This window comes from Phoxinus phoxinus, assembly GCF_949152265.1.
Source record: "Phoxinus phoxinus genome assembly, chromosome: 7".
Taxonomy (NCBI): Eukaryota; Metazoa; Chordata; class Actinopteri; order Cypriniformes; family Leuciscidae; genus Phoxinus; species Phoxinus phoxinus.
This window is the reverse complement of record NC_136882.1, coordinates 39,503,112-39,518,214: the sequence shown is the minus strand read 5'-3', so window position 1 is coordinate 39,518,214 and position 15,103 is coordinate 39,503,112.

The window sequence follows — 15,103 nt, the reverse complement described above, 5'->3', positions numbered from 1 at the left end:
AAAAGAGAAATCAATTGAAAGACTTTCTGGTTTTTAACAAATTTGAAAGATTTGCATGAATTTTACCTCATTCATCCACTGGTTAAAGTTGGGTTTAGATTTAAACCGTATGTGGAGGTCCTGGGCTGGTGTCGGCACACGTGGTCTGCGGTTGTGAAGCCGGTTTGATGTAATGCCAAATTCTCTGAGACGCCTTTGGAGACGCTTATAATAGAGGAATGAACTGATCTATAAATGAACATCCCAGGACATTGTGTGTTTGATATTATCATGTCTTGTATGCATGCATGCTTTATGAGGGAAGTATAGTTAATGTAACCCCACCTATATCGTGTCTCCGATCTAATTAATCATTTAACGACTTACACTTTAGTGTACATCACCTCCTCATAGCATGCAGTGTGTGTGTGTTATTGTAACACTCGTTCGATATTAAAGACAGAATGAAACAAAAAAATAAGGGGGAAGCACATCCAAATATAATTGCCAAACACCAGCTCAAAATTAATATTAAAGAACAGTTGAAATTAAATACAACAACACCAGAAAGCAACAATACAATCACCCAAAACCAGCTCCAATACATACTTCTATATTAACTCAGTCCATAAAATATGAACACAAAAACACAAAATGATAATATGGGAATATGGATAATGTGTGTGTAATGAATATAAGGAATCTGTAATCCAATAATGATCAATCAGATTGTCTGTGCACACAAGTTTAGTTCAGTTACAACCACCATATCATAATAGAAAAAAACTCACTCAGACAAAAGTCCTCAAAGGCAAAGTTGGAAAAGAAAAATATATATAATCCACAAAGGTAATCCAACCGAAGAAAATGTGCTGCTGGTGTAAAGTCTGTGGTGAACGCATAGACTGCAGGTAGCTCACCAAACAAACACATTTGAGGAAATATATACGGCCTATATTGAGTGTTGCAAACCCACTGTTCCTCAATTAGTAACCAGAAGAAGGCATAAAAGTTATAAATTCAAAACCCCACTTTATTTAAAAGAGTGAGCAATCCCCAAATTGAGCCATCACACGGCTTAAAGCTGGATCACTTGTTCTTGTTTATATGGGTATTCTGACCCCCTTACCTGAGGCCGTTGCCCCCTGGTGACCAGGAAGATCATTGCACAACAGCTTTAGTCCGCCTAACAGTGAAAACACTCTGGAACTGTTACAATATTAATCTGAGTATAAATGCACACAAACGGCAAGACCCGTGTATAACCACACTAGAGACAAAGTCATGAATCCTCCCATCAGAGGAATTTTCCCGCTTGGAGATTCCACCTTCCTTATTGGTCAAGCCAACCCCGAGAGGAGGGACTTTTCTCAGGCTTTATAGAGCATCTACACAGCAGGCCTTCCTCACAACCAGCCGTGTGTTCATTCAGGAGAGACTCTCTCAACCACAGAGTCAAGGACAACATCGGGAGTTTGCCACAATTTCTTCATTCAATGCAGAAGAAGTCAATCACAACTCCAGCCATCGACTCACGAAACCACTGAGATCTTCTTCAAAGATGTCACACACCGATTCCACTGTAAAGGAGATGCAAGTAACGCACAATTGAAACATTGGTTTAATAATAAGCGGTAGACGCCTCTTAATGATGCGCTTTGAAAGAAGAAAGCTGATGGTTCATAGTTTCATTCCCTGTTCCATTTCTGGTTTCATTCTGTCACTAACCATTTCACTCGTGTAGCCCATGTATGAGTGTGTGAGTGTGTGTGTGTGTGTGTGTGTGTGTGTGTGTGTGTGTGTGTGTGTGTGTGTGTGTGTGTGTGTGTGTGTGTGTGTGTTTAGATTAGTTGTGTTTGTGATTTAGTTAATAAAACTCGTGCACAACAATACGTATTTTGTTCTGATTCTCTGCTTGCAACAAAGTCAATTGTATGATTTCTGATCTTGTGACGCTCTAAGCGCTGTACATGCTAAGAAATGATTATTTTTCTGTGTCCATGAAAAATTCCCTTTTCTTACAATCAGTGAGTAATCGAAAGTGTTCGCTGGGCAAACTGATCAATTGATTGTAATAGTAATATACATCCAATTAATCCAAATAACTGATCCAAATATTCATAATTATTCATAACAAGTTATTATTTATTATGAATATTTCCCCTTTGAGCTAATTTGTTACGGCTCTTCTCAATGGACAGGCCACTTGCTGGAAACAGTCAGATATTACGATTAGATCTGGATACGCTGTTCTGCTTAGCTAATATTTGTGAGGCTTTATTATTAATATTGCTTTATAAGACACACATATCTCACATTACTACGGCTGTCCATTTGCCATATTTATTTGTCTTTATCAATAAAGTTTTCTCAGTCTGAGGTTCAAGAGTCTGTCCATGTTTTATTACATTTATTGTATATTTAACCAAATTTCACTAGTGCACCACATATAAAGACTGTCGTTGTGAGACTGGGTTGGATTTACATTCAATAAAGCAACCAGTCTGTGTCTTCCCTTAATTCACTCTCTGTGCGGATGCTCCCATACAGTAACATTACACATGAGAACGACTCATCCACTCAGTTCTTGAAGCAATGCTTGCATGTGCGATGACTTTGGTTGATGCTTTCTTGTCAAAGTAAGAAAACTGTTGCTTTAAGACACTTCCCTTACGAAAAAAGTTAATTTTATGAAGTATACTTAAGTAATATTCAAGTATATTTTTAAGTATACATTATGTATTAGTATACTAATGTCAATATGTACTGGTAGTAAACTTGTAAGTGTACTATTTTAATACAGCTTGGGACTAAATTGGCCCACTTGAAGTATATAAAAGTATATGTTTAAGTGTACTATAAGTGTAACAGTAGTAAACTTTAAGTGCACAACTAGTTCATAATTGCGTTTCTCATTTGTACTCCAAGTGAACTTATGGGTATACTATTAGTTTACTATTTTAATACTTGTAGCAAATTTTTAGTTTATGAAATTACACTTTGAAGTACACTCTCAGTAAACTACCAGTTTAGTAGATTTATACTACAAGTTTTCTTTAAGTGAACTTAACATCATTCTTGTAGTTTACTAATTATATATTATTTTTGCTCTGTTAGTGTACTCTCAGTAAACTACTAGTATAGTAGTTTTATACTACAAGTTTTATTTAAGTGAACATAACATTATACTTATAGTTTACTATTTATATATTATTTTTGCACTTGCAGTAGGCCTATATAGTTCAAATGTAATTTTTTACTTGAAAAATACCTTTAACTGTTCTTTACTTTTATTTATTTTTTACTAGCTTCATGCATCCTTTTTTATCAACACTTGAATGTTGGTAAGTTTCATAAAGAAAGGCAACATTTTAAACAAAAATGTTGAGAAAATCTCATTTTTGTCAAAGACTACGCCTTGATCAGATCCAGAACGATGATCAAAACACAGATGGAGTAGATCGAGTCCAACAACCCCAAAGCTTCACAGTCGTTTTCTCTTCATGTGTTACGCTTCATTTAATTTGGAAACATTAAGCAGTTTTGATTCACACGCTGTTTAATGTTTGATGATCGCGCTATTTTACATCATGTTTCAGCTTCTTCTTCTCCTGTTTTGATCCGGAGATTCTGTACTAAGATGTGTCATAGCGCCACCTACCGTATAACAGTGAAAAAATGGATAGCTGAAAATTTCAGTCAATAGTGGGGAAAGAGTAAAGTAGAATTAAAGTAAATTCCTATGTACACTACCAGTGGACTAGCCTACACAAAAATTCAGATACGCAGAATTAGAAACATATCTGTTTTATGTCAAAAATTTAATCAATATTTTCAAACAAGGTAAGTTTCATAAGACTGTAGTCTATATGAAAAACTATGTAAAAAAAAAAGTATATTTAATATGCTACTCGATCAAAAGAGTTAACCTGTTAGCCTTCAGCGCCACTTTTGAAAAATCCCCAGAAATTGCATACCCAACCTAAAAAAGATTCAATTCATTGACCCTTCGTCCTAAAAGCTCAAGTATGGTCTCATTTGAAAGCTGACACCTGGCACTTTATTGGAAATGTAGAATGAATTATTGTCATAATGAAAAAAAAATTATGAATAGCTTCAAAGTTGTGTAAGTTATTAGAAATTTATTTTTATGAAACATCTTCATGAAAATTAAATTGAAGTTGGCCCGTCAGCACTCTAGAAATGCACTCCAGCTAAAGACACATGTCTGACCATGTTATATTTAAAATTTGAAGGTGATAAGTCTAAAACTCTGTATTTTGTTAAATGTTTTTCAAGATCATCTCAAATGACTTTATTTTGAATTGACTCTAAAATGCAAACTTGTGTTTATTGTCATCTATTAGCATCTATTCAGTCTATTGTCTCTATTGTTTTGTGGTGCAAACGAGCCCCATTCAGTGTCACTCTCTCCTGCTCACATTTACACCTTTCCAGCCGGCTTATGGCCATAAATATTCTTTTCCTTTGTCTCCATTATAATCGCTAACGACTGGCTAATCACGGTGTTTCACCCCCTAATTTCTTTCATAATCTTCACTTCACATTTGAAACTGTATCAAATGCCTTTCTCAAATAAAGAAATATTTCAGTAAGCATTCCGATTTAGAAAAAAAATCATAAAAAATAACAGCTAGATGGCAGGTGCAACTAGAGAGCTAGCTAGCATGTTAGCTTAGCACACCATCAATACACGACAATTTATGAGATTAAAACCCTGTTTGTGCTCCAAACTTACTTTAAAGCGCAAGTCGAGTGTTTTAAATAATCTTCTATGAGCTTATTTGGCTTCAGAAAAGAAAATCAGACAGAAAATAAATGAGTTTATGGTATTCTGCATGTTTGTAAAGTCTATATCGATTAGCATTGCATTATACATATAATCTATTATTATAAAAATACCTGACATGGCTCGAAGAACACAGGTAAATCAAATATCATTGCAATCATGTTTATTGTCTTCAAAACATCTTTATCTGCATGTTATAGCGATCTCTGAAAGCTAACGTTAGCTGTGTTTATGTCAGTGACGTCCTGGAAGGTCACAGGTTATTGTTCTTCTTCGTGAGCTCCCATATTTGGAAAAAACTGTGCATAGAGCGCCCTCATTCTGCTGTATGGATTGAAAACACAGTACATCAGAGTATCCAGCGCTCTTTATGTATACATCGACGCATTTGGATATAAATTCAATAAATATTATTCCTGTCTATAGAAATATGATGTAAACCTATGATAATATATCAATATTTCTCCAAATCTGCACATTTTTGAGCCAAAAGCCCTGAGGAACGTTGTTTTGTCACGCGTTCTCAAGACAACAGCACCGGAGTTTTTTTCTGAATGGAGCAGCTGACGCTCATAATTCATATTAAAGGTATCGACTCATTTTTTCATTACATAAATCCTGACACAAATTAAGACATAACTGTCACTATAAGTTTCTCAGAATACAATAGTGGTCAAATACTGAAACGTGAGACTTATATATTTTTAATGATGTATAGTTTGTCAAGGTAATAACATTAAATCTGATAGTAACTTTGAACTATTTAAAAAAAAAAACGCTTCAGAGCGTCCTCGCTCTGGTGAAGGCTAACAGGTTTTAAAACAACTACAAGCCACGCATACTTTGAATACTTAATTATCCTTTTAAGTATATCTCGATCAAAAGATTGAGTACAAGTACAGGCCAAATATACTTAGACTTTTCTGTTAGTATAAGTCAAGAATACTTAAGTGCAATTTGAAGTATATTTCTGAGAAGTACATAAAAAGTAGACTGAAAGTATACTTTCTTATTTTTAGTTTAAAAGAAGTATACTAATTGCACACTTGAATAAACTTCTTTTTCGTAAGGGAAGGAATGAACGGGTCAGTCGTTTTCAGCAAACTAAACCTGAAATGGTGGTACCATCAGCTGGAATTGACCCCAGAATCAAGAGACATCACCACGTTCGCCGTTCATAATGGTATATAGGTTCAAAGGACTGGTGTTTGAAGTGTCGTCAGCAAGTGAGCAGTACCAGCACGAAATAGCCACTGTTCTAGCTGGACTTCGAAGGAGTAGAGAACATATCAGACGACATCATCATCCATGCACCTGACAAAGAGTCTCATGAGAAAAGAATGCATGCAGTACCAGTGGCGGAGCCAGGATTTTTTCATGGGGGTGGCCAGGCAAGGGCCAGCAACCAGTCTAGGGTGGCACAGAAATTTTTATTATTTTAATTTCAAAATGAGTTTAACTATAAGCATTGGACTGTTTTAGTGCCTACACTACTGAATACAGTTAATTTATACTTATACTTGTAATTGAGATAGTAGTGAATTAGGAATCATGGAATACTGAGTGAATTTTTATCTTTTTTATTATTATTATTCACCACCTCAGGCATATTAATAAAGGGGCACATACTAAGTTCAACTTGCTCAGTTAGCTTGCTTCTGGTTCTCAAAACCCCCAATAGCTTGTTCTACATTGTTGCACCTTCATGAATGAGACATGCAGATAACTACTGTAGCTCAAAGATTAATCAACCTTCAGTGAATTTTATATAATCATTGAATTCTTCAACCAACCAGTTTGTCAAAAAAAAAAAGTTGCAACTGAAAAAGTTAACACTGCATATTAGTTGTCAAAATAAATATTGCAACAGTTCTATCATAGGCTACCTAAATTAAAAAGGGAAAAAAATGTCTCTTTTGAATCCTCATGTGCAAGAATGTGAACAAGGCGGAAGTCAACAGCACATAAATGCCAGAATGTAAAATTAGTTATTTTATGGGTTTAAAAATGATCCATTTTTGTCCTCTTTACAAATTAACACCAGCTAGTACAAATGCACAGTGCTTATATTTATTTGTAGGCTACATTTAAAAATGACATCAGTTTGTGCCTTATATTGTGATCTCACATAGAGGATTATTTTAGTCAGAGTTGTAACAAATACATGATGCATGCATGCAGTTTTGACACAGCTTTAATCGCCTTTTTGATTATTTCACGAGTCAATTGACGTCAAAACACGCCGCATTTGCGCACCGTATTTGCACAGTACAACGTCTGACAGGACAGTAAAGTTAGTTTTACTGACATTTGGCCTGACAAAATCTCATCTTACCGAAGATAGCCAACTGATGTAGGACAACGCGCGCCGCTTTTCTCAGCATCTGACAGAAGTGTCACCAGCTTTCACACACATCTTTCAAAGTGGCATCAGAAAAGGTTTACGCTTGTTGTTTCTTTGACTGCACATAGCGACGGTCTTGCAACCCACCAGTTGAGAAACATTGACTATTTACTATGCGTATATCACTGTCTGTTGTTCTGCTGAAGCTCGTTCGGCACCTGCACATTTCCGCACTCGTTTGACTTGCGCTGGCGCTGAGGTGCAGTTGGAGTGCGCGTCTCACTTTTTTTTTTTGTGTGGTCTTAAAGAGTACGGTTCTGCGTTAAAAAAAACGTAATTCTTGATGATAAAAAAAAGAGACAGAAACAGCAGTTGTGAGAGGGGTGGCCAAGCTTAGGCAAAGGGTGGCCACGGCCACCCCTGGCCACCCCCTAGATCCGCCCGAGACTGGAAAGCTGCGGCTTGACTCTGAATGTAGAGAAGTGCCGGTTTAACATTGACAAATGGGTGTTATGGGGCATGCTGCTGTCAGTGAAAGGCATAGGCCCGACGGCAGAGAGAGTGAGAGCAGTTGTAGAGGCAAGAGAGCCTGAAAACGTTTCAGAGGTGAGAAGTTTCCTCGGTTTAGCTGGTTATAGTAGCCGTTTCATACCTCAGTTTGCGAGCATCTCAGAACCTCTTCGCAGACTGACAAAGAAAGACACCAAATTTAATTTCAGAACTGAACAGAAGAAAGCTGTCAAAACTCTCAAAGATAAGTTGGCCGAGACAACAACACTGGCTTACTTTGACAAGGACGCACCAACAAAAGTCATTGTTGATGTTGGACCAAAAGGTGTTGGAGCAGTACTAGTAAGGACAAAAATTGCCAGATTTATACCAGTGTATAAATCTGGGGATAAAAATTATATGTGCAATTATCGTCAAAATGCAATTTATAGCCCTCGCTCAAAACCATGCGCACGAATCGAAAGGTGGGTCTTGAGATTAAAGCCTTATGATTTCCGTGTGATTCATATACCTGGAACACACAACATTGCAGATCCTCTGTCACGTCTGCTGGGCCAAAAGTGAGATGCACACACATAAAGCAGAGGAATATGTGCGGTTTATAGCAGTTTGTGCGACACCCAGCGCCCTCACCACCAAGGAAGTCGAGCAGATCTCAGCAAATGATATGGATTCACAGAGACTGAGAACTGCTATTCAAACAGGTTGTTTTGATGACTGTCCTGCATACAGACATATTGCAGGTGAGCTATGCGTCATTGGCCAAATAATACTCAGGGGAACAAGAATTGTTTTTGCCACAGTCGCAGCGAGGTAGAGCATTACAGTTGGCACATGAGGGTCATCTTGTCGCCCACAGTGATGCCTGAAGGGCCATGGCAAAATGTAGCCACAGATTTACTTGGTCCTTTGCCGGATGGACATTCGATTCTGGTTGTTGTCGGTACTATGAATATGCAGTCCTCAAGTCAACAACGGCAGAAAAAGTGATCGACCCTTTGGAAGACATTTTCAGTCGGCACAGACTTCCTTTAACAATCAGGTCAGATTGTGGCCCACAATTCAAGTCCAGTCTGTTTCAGGCTTTTTGTCAGGAGAAGGGAATACACCATATCAAAACAACTCCAAAGTGGGCGCAAGCAAATGGAGAAGTGGAAAGCCAATGGTCTTATTGGCAACGAGGATGAGTCTGACTACCGCAGAGAAGTGGAGGGGCTGGTGAAATGGTGCGAAAGCTTTAACTTGACACTTAACATCACAAAAACCAAGGAACTGGTAGTAGATTTTAGAAGGACCCCTAGTCCCCTCCGTACGCTCTCCATTAATGGGGTGGAGGTGGAGAGGGTCACTTCCTTCCAGTTGCTTGGGACCACAATCCAGGAATCCTTATCATGGGAGCTCAACACCAATAAGATCAGTAAAGCTCACCAGCGACTCCACTTTCTGCGGCAGCTCAAAAAGTTCAGAGTCAGCCGAGTTGCCATAACCCACTTCTATAGGTCAACTATTGAAAGCGTGCTCACTTTTTCCATGCTTGTCTGGTTCAACAGCTCAGGACAAAACTAGGATGGAAAGACAGCCCGGTCTCACCCCAAAACGTCATATACTGACGTGTCTTGACCATTCGGCAACATACGACGAAAAGGGTACCCTTTAACGTCAATATGAGACGCAGACTTAAGCGCACCAGCAGCGCCTCCTAGCGGTACCCTAACGCATACCTAAACCCAACCATTCCCGAATCGTCACATATGGACGTTAAAGGGTACCCTTTTCGTCGTATGTTGCCGAATGGTCAAGACCCGTCAGTATGTGACGTTTTGGGGTGAGACTGTGTTAGGAAAGAGTAGTACGCAGAGCATAAAAAATCATAGGCTGTGTAGCCTCCCTTCACTTTCTTCTCTTTTCTCCACCAGAATAATCAGAAAGGCTAAAAACATCATAGCGGACCACTCTCACCCCGCTCACCATCTCTTTAATCTCCTCCCATCAGGAAGAAGATATAGGAGCATTAAGACTTCCACATCACGTTTCAGAGACAGCACTTACCCTCTGGCTATCAGACATCTGAATTTGCACGGCATTTTACCAACTGTATGCACTTTCTTTGCCGAGGGGTATTGTCTCTTTAATGTCGGCGGGGTTTGGTCTACTGTTGGGTATTGTTGTTATTGTTGTTATTATTTTTGTACTTATGATGTCTGTCTTTAGGCTATTTACGTCTGAGAGTTGTACCAAGACAAATTCCTATCAACTTGTTGACATGGCAATAAATTATTATTGATTGATTGATAAAACGCATCACAGATGAAACGAGTACAGATTGGCCAAGCTGAGGGCCAGGATTGGAAAGAAGAGTTATGCAAATATGTGACTGTCTACAGGTCCATACAACATGCCACAACGGGCAAAAGCCCAGCAGAACTTCTTTTTCAGAGGAAGATCAGAGGAAAGTTACCAGACAACACAACTCCACACAGTGACCTTGAAGCTCGAGACACAGACACAGAGCAGAAAGGAAAAGCCAAGATATACACAGACCATAGACGAGGCGCTAAGACATCAGACATAGAGGTTGGAGATCAAGTGCTTGTAAAACAGGATAAAACAGACAAATTCACAACAACATTTCACAGCACTCCTCACAAGGTTGTACGCAGAGAAGATAACAGCGTTGTCGTTCAGTCACCCACTGGAGCAAAGTATGCGCGGAATACGACATTTGTCAAGAAGTTTCTGTCTGCGGAAACACCAACATTGGATGGTGAATTGAGATGTGCTCAAGAGCCGAGTTATGATAAGGAGCAAAAGGGAAGTTCAGAGGAATGCAAAGAGAACTGTGAAACATTTCAGAGATGGGAACAGATTCCCAAACCTTGCAGACCCCAGAGACTAATCAGATTGCCTAAAAGGTTTAGAGACTATGTTGTTGAGTGACTGATAAAAGCTAGGTTATGTAAAAAGTAAAACAAGTAAAAATCAGATTAAGAGTTATGTTGTGGTGTGGTGCACCTGTTCAGAAAGCATTGCAGAAGTTATATTAAGATGTACAGTGTTACATGTACTTTGAATGTTTTGAACTGTCTTCAGTTGTAAGAAAATGTGAATGAGAACTTGTTTAGCTGGGGTAAGTTCACATTCAAGTAGGGGGGGGGGGGGTTATGTATTGATGTGACGTCATCAACGACTTAGTTGTGTTGGTTTTAGTGAAACAGCTCTAAATTGGTTTAATAATTACTTATCTGAAAGAACTCAATGTGTCTCAGTTGAAAATTTTATATCAGCAGAACAAACAATTAAAAAAAGGTGTGCCACAGGGTTCTGTTTTAGCACCAATTTTATTTTCTACTTATATAAATGCACAAGAATGATTGAACACACTAGTGCTATCAGAAGACAGGATGATACATCCTCAATTTCTCGTAATTTTAAGTCTGCAAAACCACTCTTTAGCTGCCATGAAGTTCCTGGGCATCGAGAGGATCCTCCCCCACAGGAGAGGTGGAGATACAGACAGAAAATTACTCCAAAGGGAGGCCTTTTGGATTTTTTAACTTAAATCCTTATTTCCTGAGGGTATGAATGAAGAACTTGAACTGTCATGCTTTTTGTAAAATCTGATTATTCTCTGTAGTTGTATGTCTCATATTTCCTGCTAAATGTTGTTAAAATCTGCTGTGAATTCTGCTTAAGTGATCAATGAGGAAATTACTTACCTGTGATAATTGGATTCAGCTGACTGATCCTAATTACTGACTTGTTCAAAAAGGGTGAATCTTGTTTGTCAAGTGAGCACTGAGGAAAGCATGTGCTGAAACGTTTGCTCGCCTTGTCTGTTTTTAAATTCACCTGCACTTTATTAATAAAACTGTTTTCGTAGACATTTTTGTCTCAAGTGGATCAGTGTGCGGCTAGCCACTCTCTCTACTTCTACTTATATAAATGACATAGATTGTGGGATAACCCAAGCTAGAAAAAAAAATGCTTTTCACACGTGGTTCCATCAAAACAAATTACCCGAATTTAACTTTAGAAGGGGACTGTATAGAAAGAGTAAATTGTTATAAATACTTAGGCATATGGCTAGATGAAAAATTAGGTTTTAATCTACATATTGAAAATCTCTTGAAAAAGCTTAGACCAAAACTGGGTTTCCTCTTTCGTTTAAAGAATTTTTTTCCTTTTGAAGCAAGAAAGAGAATTATTCAAAGTTGTTTCCTCTCTGTATTAGATTACGGTGCTGTGATTTATATGCATGCAAGTTCATCTTCTTTAAAAAAGTTAGATTGTGTAAACCATGCTGCCTTACGTTTTGTGACGAGTGCCTCTTCACACACTCATCATTGTACCTTGTACGAATTGGACTTCTGGCATTGTTAGGCAAATTACCATTTTATATCTGTCGTCTTTTATCTTATTACACCTGTAATTATAGCACAAGATCTAGTGCTAAATTGCTTTTAAAGGTTCCTAGAGTACGTACAGAGCTGGGTAAACCTGCCTTCTCCTCCTATGCTCCCTGGTTATGGAATGAGCTGCAGAGTATAATAATGATAGAAACACTCCCCTCTTTGAAAGATTTTAAAAATCTCTTATTGACCAATCTAAAGAAAACGTGTGTATGTTTTGTTAAGTATTTTTTTTTTTTTTTATGAGTGCTGGATAAAATTTTATGTAAGATTTTGTGTTTTATGTTTGTATGTTGTTTGTGTAAAACTTTTTTGTGTAAAACTCCCTGGAAGAAGAGATGTTATATCTCAATGGGACTATCCTGGTAAAATAAAGGATAAATAAAACGTGATGACGTACAGAGTGGTGATAAAGGAGGAATAAAGTTAAGTCTGGTGTCTGTGTGGTTCGATCCGAAATAACTAGAAAGGTTACAACACCAACTATCAAAACTTCTGTTTTTTCTTTATTAAGTTGTAGAAAATTATGTGACATCCAGTGTCTATCATGCCTAAATGTCCTTCGTGAGTTACATTTAAAGCTTTAGCACAGAGAGACTGTAGAAACACAACGCGTGTCCCAGTCAAGACTAACTGTCCAGTCACTGTTAACTCATTGGCAATGTGAGCGAATGTATAATATTCAATAAAACAACCAGTCTGTGTCTTCCCTTAATTCACTCTCTGTGCGGATGCTCCCATACAGTAACATTACACATGAGAACGACTCGTCCACTCAGTTCTTGAAGCAATGCTTGCATGTGCGATGACTTTGGTTGATGCTTTCTTGTGAAAGTAAGAAAACTGTTGCTTTAAGACACTTTTCACACATGTTTATTTCTGTTGAAAAAGATGTAATTGATCTAGAGGAAGTTGAGGTGCTGGAGCTCAAAGTGACAAAGTTCAGAGAGTGAATTATCAGGAATAAAGATCTCGACGCTGGAGCTTCACATCAGCTCATCTGTCATTTATTCACTGAAGCAGTTTTGAAGAGTTTGTCTTTTCATATTTGTGACTGAAAGCGCTGAAGATGTTTCGCACTGTTTTCTTCTGTCTGTGTTTCTGGCGTCTGGATGGTGAGTTTTAAATCTGTTTTTATGTCTTCAGTTTTGGTACCATGCAATAAATGACTGGTTAAATTAGTGAGAGAGGATTAACATTCACTGTTACAGGACAGCACTGACATTTACTAAAGATATATGGATATAGAGTTTAGTCAATAATATTTACGAAATCTACTTAAGACAGAAAAGAACGACAGCATGAGCATATCTAAACTCATTATACAGCAACTAAATTCAGCCTAGAACTTGTTACAACATTAAAGTAAAAGTGTCTTTTTATTTCGTTTTTGTATCATATGTAAATCTATTTCTCTTTTAATTTATCATCTTTTGTCTTTGTACTGCTGCAGAATATTATTAATATCACATTTAAATGATTAAAAGTATTTCAGTGAAGCTTCATCAAACCAACATCAAGTGATTTTAAAGCTTTAATCTGTGAAACTCTGGGGCCGTATTCACAAAGCATTTTATCTTACCACTAGGAGTACTCCTAAATCGCACTAAAAGATTTTAGCTAGGAGTGTTCTCTTAAAAGTTATTCACAACGACTTTCAGACCTACTCTTAGTAAGGAAAAATGACAACTCCTAAACTAAGAGTGAGTCTTCGTTGCTATGGATGACGTCAATTATCATGCACGAGCTTCCTCGCAATGATCACGGTGATTGGTTGTTAGATGACAGGGCCATCATGCGGAACATAACACAGACGCACCAAATCATGGAATTACGACATCTAAATATGTCTGTGTCCTACAAATAATAATAATAATAATGTAATCGAAATGCATATATAATGACATGTTTGTGCAGGCCCCAGTGAAGTGTAATTCTAAAAAGGCAGAGAGAGAGAGAGAGAAAAGTTGTGAATTAAATAAAATTAAATCAAGGTAGCCTAATACCCTAATGAAAACCGCCACTTGCATTAACACTTGCTTGGTTAATTGACATCCTATTAGCCTGAATAGACTACTTAAAGCAAGGAAATATTGCTCCTATTGAAGTAATGTAATAGTTGAATGACGGTGGATTATGAACTCGCCAAAACGGAAAAGAAAGCCCAACTGGACGCAGGATCAGTTACTGCTGCTGGCCCAGTTGGTGCTGAAAAAAAAATAATAATAAAAGGGAAATTCGGCACTGGGATACAACATCGATAATTGTGAAGTTTGCATCGAACACAATCTGGGTATTGATGGAGTGGGTTTTCTTTCTATTCACAAACACGTCCTCATCCTGACGTGGTGCAATTATTTTAATATGTGTCCCGTCTATAGCACCGACCACTCCGGGCGCACCGGCAATATCCATAAAGCTGGCTTTGTTTCTTTGGAGTTGGCGAATGTCCAAAGGAAAACTTATGAACTGTCGAATAATATGGGGTCTACAGAGTGCATTGATGGTTTGGTGGATGGATCTGCTTACCGATGGCTGGGATATCGCTAGATCGTCGGCATTACACAATTGCATTTTCCCCGTTGAACTTGCCAGGTAGCGAAGTGTTATCAAACATTTCAATTCGGCACTGATTGGGTTGTTGCGATTAGTTGGCGCTGTTATTGCATCCCTCACAAGATCCACAACAATCAGTAGGCTATTCAAGGTGTCTTTGTAATAACTCCGTGTCATTGACTGTCTCGTGTGTCGCGCGGCGATTTAAAGATCCTTTGTGAATAGGTCTTAGTGAGTTAGGAGTCCTCTCGACTTCTTTTAAGCTGTCCCAGACTTAGGTGCTACTTTTAGGGCTAAAATGCTTCATGAATTACTCTTAGTGAAAAAAATTAGGAGTCCTAAAGTTAGGAGTGACACGCCCATTATTTTTAGGAGTTGCTCCTAAATTCGCCAGTTAGGAGCTACTTTTAGCCTTAAAATTCTTTGTGAATACGGCCCCAGATCTTCAGGTGTGTTTGGAGATGAAGATGAATGGAAGTATATGATGGATGGAGA